Genomic DNA, 7,965 nt, shown 5'->3' on the forward strand with positions numbered 1-7,965 from the left:
ACCTTGCTTCTTATTGGTTTCCTTAGGGTTTTCTACATACAATATCATATTATCTGAGAATAAGAATAGTGTTTTTCAATACAGGTAGCTTTTCTGTCTTTTGAGAAGTTATTAATTTTTTATTTAGTTTCTTTGATACAAGCTATTCAGATAACTTATTTCTCCCTGTGTTTTGGTAGTGTGTATCTTTCAAGAAATTGGCACAATTCATCCAAGTTATCAAATTTGTGGGCATAGAATTGTTCATAGTAGTACTTCCTTATCTTTTAATATTCATGGAATCAATGGTGATGACTATTTTTTTAATTTCTTATATGTAAATCTCCCTTTATTCTTGGTATCTTCTTGGCATCTTCTCTATTTCTTGGTTGGGCTGCCTAGAGGCAATTTTCTCTAGTGGTTTTGACTTCATTTTTTCTACTTAATTTTAATTAGTTCTTATCTTTTGCTTAGATTTATTTGAGCGCTTTATGGGATTTCATTTTGTCTCTTCTTTTAGCATATCAATTATACTTCCTTAAAAGTGGTTTCAGTTTTTGCTCTATGCTTTCTGGAAAGTTTCTAGAAACTTTCTTTCCAGCTGGCAAGCGAGGGCAGTTTTAGGACAAATATTTTTAACTTCTCATCTCTGGGTACCAGTATCCTTCTTTGCTTAATGTCCTATGTCTGGAAACTTTCAGCATATATTTTTTTTTCTGGTATATTTTAAAAAATTGTTTTAGATAGGAAAGTAAATCCAGTACCTGCTATATCATCTTGGGTAGAAGTGGAAGTTTGTTAGGAATATAGATCAACTTCAGGGCACCTGGGTGGCTCAGTCAATTAAACATCTGACTCTTGATTTCAGCTCAGGTCATGATCTCACAGTTCGTGAGTTCAAGCCCCACATCAGGTTCTGTGCTGACAGTGCAGAGCCTGCTTGGGATTCTCTCTCTCCCATCTCTCTCTCTGCCTCTACCCCATTTGCTCTCTCTTTCAAAATAAATAAACTTAAAAAATTTTTAAAGAATATAGATCAGCTTCAACTTAACACATTTTTACTACTTACACCTTAGTAAACTTCATCTTCTATATGGAAATGAATTTGAGAGACTTCTAATTATACATCATCTTCTGACACACATGGATGTAACTCTGTGTATTTATTTCAAGAGTAAGTTCACAATGATTTGAAACCATTCAAGCTTGCTTTTTGGTGCAGCTGAAGTTCCAAAATCTGTGATAATAAGTTTTCCTGTATTTAAACAATAGATTGAAAATAAACCATGATAGCACAGAGATTATAAGGATGAAGAAACAGAACTTGAGTTACTTCAGTTTATGTTATTGACATGATAACTTGGACTTTTGTCTGTGTTCAGAATTCGAAGATTCAAACGGAGTAGGAACTGTAAAAGGATAACATTTTGTTTGGCGAGTGCATATTTTCGTTCATAAATAAAATATTTTACTTATTTTGACTAGTATATTTTAAATTTAAATGTATATTTATTCTTTTAAACTAAGAAGCAAATATAAATATTATTGCTTATTGTCCCATGATTATTAGTGAAAAGAACTGTCATTTCAAAGAGGGAACTATTTGAAATATAATTCACTGTGGTTGTCAAAAATGCTAGGTATCGGGGCGCCTGGGTGGCGCAGTCGGTTAAGCATCCGACTTCAGCCAGGGTCACGATCTCGCGGTCCGTGAGTTCGAGCCCCGCGTCGGGCTCTGTGCTGACGGCTCGGAGCCTGGAGCCTGTTTCCGATTCTGTGTGTCTCTCTCTCTCTGCCCCTCCCCCCGTTCATGCTCTGTCTCTCTCTGTCCCAAAAAATAAATAAATGTTGAAAAAAAAAGATAAAAAAAAAAAATGCTAGGTATGCCACTGTGCAAAGGATATGTTCAGTTGAATCACCTCACTAAAGGAAGTCCAAAGCCATGACTTCCCATTAAGTATTTATAGTTTATTTAAAACCTTATAAGTAATAAAATATTATATCAATAGGGAGACATTTCTGCCATAACCAATATTAACTGGTGACAAATCTGACATTCTATCTTTATCATGTTTCCAAGGAACCCACCTAAAAAGTTACTTCAAGATCAAATACATCCATAAAATAAAAGGTAATGTTATATTTACTCTTTACTCAGATGTGTGTATACAAATTATATATGTATAATTTTATGAAAATACACGTAAGGTATAAAATTACTATGGAACTTGCAGAGTAGTGATTAATTCCAACTGGAATGATGGGAGAAGGCTTCCTGGAGACTATGAATTTCAGTTCATAAAAATGATCAGTAATATTTCCAAGGGTAAAATAGAGAGCCCTTAGAGGAAAGTGTATTCCAGGCTGAGGAGGAGGCCTGCCTCGTTACTACTAATAAATGAGTTTCTTTTGAAAGCTATATTGACTCTTCAAGTGTTCTTGGGCTTTCCTATGGGAATGGAATACAAGGAACAGAGGTTATTAGATATTCTTTTAAGGTTTGTGGTCTACTTCTAGGCTTTTTCTTTTTAAGTTCAGAATCTAGTACAATATTCCATGAGATGTAAAGAATCATCCAAAAATAGACCATTCCTTTTTCTGAAATTGTTTTTCAACTTGAACTGTTATTAAGGAAGAAATCATGAGGCATTCTTCTCTAGCACAATTAGGACCCACTTCTGTTTTGTGCAGTTTCTACATTCTAGGCCATGTAAAATCACCACAGACCTATTTCCTAGTAAATATTCAATGAAAGGGCAACATAAATTCTTTCTGTTTTTGTCCTAAAAGAAGGGTGAAAGTTTTGCAGATTATTTTTCTTCCCTCCTTCCTTAATGGAAGTCTTGAATTACATAAGAGAATATGATGGCTTTAGAAATCTAAAACCATGAAATTAAATGTAATTACTTTGTTCCTTTTTACTTTTAAAGCCATTTGTGTTCAAATGTTAGAAATTAAATTAAATTACTCTAAATTAAAAGGCATACTTCTGGCATTTTGAAAGATGAACGAAAATGCCTACCAGAAATAAATGCTAGTTGCGTGGACAGTACGGAATGAGAAGGCTTTTGGCACTCTCTGTCAGTGTCGTTTTCACTGGTATTTCCTTTGCATTTTAGTCACTAACTCAAAGTTTTGGACAGCTGTACAATGTACGGCTGATACTAAATGGGCCACCTACCTATGTTTAGTGATTGGAGCACAATTATTTAGACATAACTGCAGACTAGCACACTCTTCTACTTGAAAATGGACTCTTAGTGAAGATAAAATTGAACAGATTTTCTACGTTTAAAAAAATCAGGAAATTCACACATATTTTTACAAACAGGGAATTTCTCTACTCAGTATTTCCAAACAACAGTGATTCAAGGTGAGAAGCTACAGTGAGGAACTGTGAAAGTGGTATGGTTTTGAATTGAATCTAATTCTTAGGTATTGGAAGAAAAACAAACCTGTATCGGGCTGTCCTAATGAAAGCTTTAATTATGTTACTTGATCAACAATCTGCTTCTCATTATTACAGACAAAGGAGAAATTCCCCTGTGGAAGCACTTTCTCCATTAGAGCCATGGTGAATGTCAAAATAATTGCAGTATTATAGAAGAGAAATGTGTGTGTGGTATCTGAACAGATATTAAGTGAAGAAGGTCTACTTTAGTTAATTGGCACAGAAATATCAGAAACTCTAAAAACAAATTGCAAATGATTTCATTCAGATGAAAGCTTATGTGTTTGTAGGTTACATGCAAGTTTCTTCACTATTTTGATGATAATTAAAAATTCTGTTGGATTTTCTCATGGTGTGATTTTCATTAGAACATGTTCTTGTTTTGTAAAGGGGTGATTATTCTCTTTACTATTAGTTAGAAATCTTTAAAACTTAGAAAATACTCTAAACTACTGGCTACAGGTTTCTTCTTAAGAATATATAATGGGGCATACCTTTTTCTTTATGTTGTTGTTGTTGTTATTATTATTATTATCATGATTGTTTTATTTTAGAGAGAAAGAGAGAGTGCTCGAGCAGGGAAAAGGGGGAGGGAGGGAGGGAGAGAGAGAGAGAGAGGGCAAGAGAGAGATCTTAAGCAGGATCCATGCTCAGTGTGGATCAACAGTTGGATACTCATCCAACTGAGCCACCCAGGCGCCCCTTTATGTTATTCCTGAAATGTGCACAGAAGTCAGGGCCTACTAGAACACTACCTCTCAGGTACATGTGCTCAAAGGATAATACATATTCTATTGAAAAGTCTATTATATCTGTTTAAATGTAAGAAGCAGCAATATATTGTAGTATTTAATACACACCTCTTGAAATGTAAGACCTGAGTTTCTTATTATATGACTTTGGCCTAGTTAATTAATGAACTAATGCAACTAGTCCATCACCAAGTATCTGTGAGATACAGTAGGATTTACCTCATGAAGGTAATAGTCCAAGCATTTCCTAACAAACAATACAGACAAACAAACAAAAATTCCAAATAACAAAATGAAATCCACAGTTAGGGCTGTATTTGTGCTTTGAAGAAAGTATACATGATGACGTGAGAGTGTATAAAAGGGAGGCTTATTTATTTTTTATTTTTTGAAGAGTCAGGACAAATGTTTCTGAGGAAACAATTCATATTATAACTGGAGAATGGGAAGGATTTACCAGTTTTGAAGGAGTGCAGGTGGGGACTTTCTATGCAGAGTGAAAAGCAGGTAAACCACTGTGGTAGAAGGCAGTGTGACACAAAGTACAACTTGTCTGGTAAGACAAAAGAGAAGAGAAGACAATATGAGATGAACTTTGAGAGCCAGGTCGGGCCCAGAGCAGTGAATGTCTAATTGACAAGGTATCCAACTTGCCTGGGACAGTCCTATTTGTATTTTCCCTGGAATAATTTTTAGTACCTCCTTTCCCCAAACACACACACGCACACACACGTCCTCCTCTTAAAAGTATCCTGGTTTTGACCATATATTTTAAGAGCATTTTACCTAGAGTTCATGTTAAGGATTTTAGCCTTTAAGAACTAAATGCTCTTTTTCTTTGTTTTGAAGCAGGGGAGTATTATGTTTATATTTGTGTTTGATAAAGGAAATGGTAAATAATTTGAAAAGGAATTAATTAATTGTTAATTGGCAAAGTGGATGATAGCATTCCAAGGGACAGCTAGACGAAATCTTGGAAGAGGAGGGAAGATGCTATTAGTGGAGATCACAAGACACAAATGAACCAAAGACATGATCAGAAATTCAAAAATCATTAGCTCATGGTGATGGACTGCACAGGTTGGAAGAAAGAGAAGACTTGGGATGGCTCCCGAGTTTCTGGAAGAGTAGAATTTGATAAGATAATATCAAGTGAGAGAATCAAATCTGGAAGAAAATTCACAAGTTTGTGTTAGGACACTCTGAATTTGAAGGACCTTTGAAGCACTTGAGAAGGAGAAGTCAAATTTGATATATGTGTCATATGCATCAGGAACTCACATGAAGGCTAGAGATTCAAATCTGGTGCCAATGGCACAGAGCCTAGAATTCAGATGCGATTGCAGAGAACAGGGTTTCTCTATCCTTGCACGGTCAGCATTTTGGGCTGGATAAGTTTGTTGTGGGACCTTCTCCTGTGCATTTAGGGTGAAGTACTAGAGGCAGTAATTCAGCCTCTCACATTTGGTGGCAGAGAGGCCAAGCGAAGAGTAGGTTTTAGACAGAGGGGCGTGGTCCTCATTGTGAGCAAAACTAAGAAGGCCAAGTAAGATGACTGCAGATGCCAACTGGATTTAGCAACAAGGTGGTAACTAATAAATTTAAGGAAGGCTTTGTTATTGTTGCTGTTGTTGTTGTGGAATCATGGGGGAGGAAGCGTTAGCTAAAACCAGGATTCAATTGTCAAATTAGATTCATATGTATCAGTTATAAGACTAGCGTCCTTCTTGTAAAATATTTCAAGAATATAGGCAATCATGTGGCAAAAAAATAAGGGCAGCCTGTGGCCTGCATAGTTACCCTGGCCCTTTCTTCCATGTGCTTTTTGATTCAGAGTAAGAGATGAAGGCACCAAGTGAGTTTTTGAGAGTTATTACATTACCCAGAAGAGAAGTAAATATATAATGTTGATTATTTTCTGATGCTGATAGTTATACAAGTTGCTCGACATTCTCCAGACAGCTGTGCTTCACAGATAAATTAATTTTAGATTTACTTACTGTAAGTAATCTTTAATAATTCTGATAAGGCCACTGTATATATAAAGGTTCATTCTAACAAAATACAATTAGTCTATTTACCCAGAAGTCCAGTTGAAAGGAATTCAGGCCATTTCACCTAACTTCTTTTACTAGTTCACTTACCAAGAACACTTGTCCTGTAAGCAAATATGAGGTGGAGAGTAGGACTGCGATGGATGTCAGAATCCTCTCTGAATGATGCACAATGAACTAAAAGTATGTGATGACTGCAGGTAGGTGGGTAAGGAAGTAATCAAGTCACATGATGTCCTTAATATCCCTGGAGCTTAAACATACCTTGGCATACAACAAGAGTTCTGTATTTTCTGATTGAGTTAAGGAATGATTGAATGAATGAGTCTCAGAGGGACAGAATTTTGAACAAGAGTGTGAAGAATGGTGTGGAGCAACAGTTGGAAGGGAGGAGGATACTGATGCCCCTTCTGATCACTGAAATGTATGTAGTACACAGAATGAAGATTCACTGTTTATTAGAGCTTTGGAAGAAGCCACATGGTCAGGAAGAGCCGAGCTTCAGTCAAGGACCAGAGAAGAGGTTGAACATAGGAGTGGTGTTGCAAAGGGCAGAGTGGCGTGCTTGGAAGGTGGGAAGCAACAGAGTACTGAGTCAGGTGCAGGAAAGTGCAGCACACACATGGATGAAATGGTCAAGAATCAACTTTCTGGAGAAAGATGGCTCAGGATATTCATCTTGAGGTGTACTAATGAAAACAGGAATGCTGACTCAATAAATTACATTTTCATTTTTTAGAAAGATTTTTGTTGCTCTTCTCAGTTACTAATACTAGATCTTTATTTACCTACGTTGAGAGAAAGAAAATATGGTCATGTTTCAACAGAGTAGAATGATTTAGTATTTTGATAATGTCTTTTTACTTAAGGCAGATTATTAGAGCAAGTATATCTTCTCTGATCCATGATTATATAAAATTCCATAGTGCTAGGCTTAGCTTAATTAAAAATCCTTTCCCATATCCAAAGATGTAGCCACATAAGCTTCCCTATTATATATTAAAAATCCTACCCACCCATTTTAGTAGCTGTATGTTACTGGGTTATCATTTAACCCCTCTGAACTTCAGCCTCCTTGTTTTCAGAATAAGGTTTTAAAATAGGCTCTATCATTTAACTGATAAAATTTGGGAAGGAATATAAAGGAATTGCAAACATAAAGTAGCTAATGCTGCACCTGGTGTAAAATTAGTACTTTTCTACCTTTAGAAAGGTTTGATATTTAGCAAAATATCTGAAGTTCCCTCAAAGCCATTTCTTTACATGTCTTTTGGAGGTGGCAGCAATAGAGGGGTGGGTCTTAAGTACCTTTATGATTAAAGACTTTACCTTCAAGTCCAGTTTTATAGAGCAATCAGGAGAAAGAGAGGAAGGCACTCATGATAGAAATCATCAATTTCTGTAATATTCTCTCTTCTTAGGGGTTTAATGGATGACTTTCTCCACTAAGCTAATAACTCTTTGAAGGGACTCAGGCTATCAAGGACAACACAAGAAGCCCTCTGTTCTTTTCTGTTAGCCACAAAGAATGTGGTTATTTAATAGGAAGCAATGATGACTTCTTTCATGTTCTTAATGAAAGAACACATTTTATATCTGCAGGTATCCCTGTTTACTCTCCATGGCACTCTAAGAGTTGATAAGTGAAATTCAACTTTTGAAGACTTAGCGAGAAAAATAGCTGTATGTCAATGTATCATTGCTTCAAACTCTATACTAACTCTATACA

The sequence above is a fragment of the Lynx canadensis genome, chromosome C2 (assembly GCF_007474595.2).
Source record: "Lynx canadensis isolate LIC74 chromosome C2, mLynCan4.pri.v2, whole genome shotgun sequence".
Classification (NCBI taxonomy): domain Eukaryota; kingdom Metazoa; phylum Chordata; class Mammalia; order Carnivora; family Felidae; genus Lynx; species Lynx canadensis.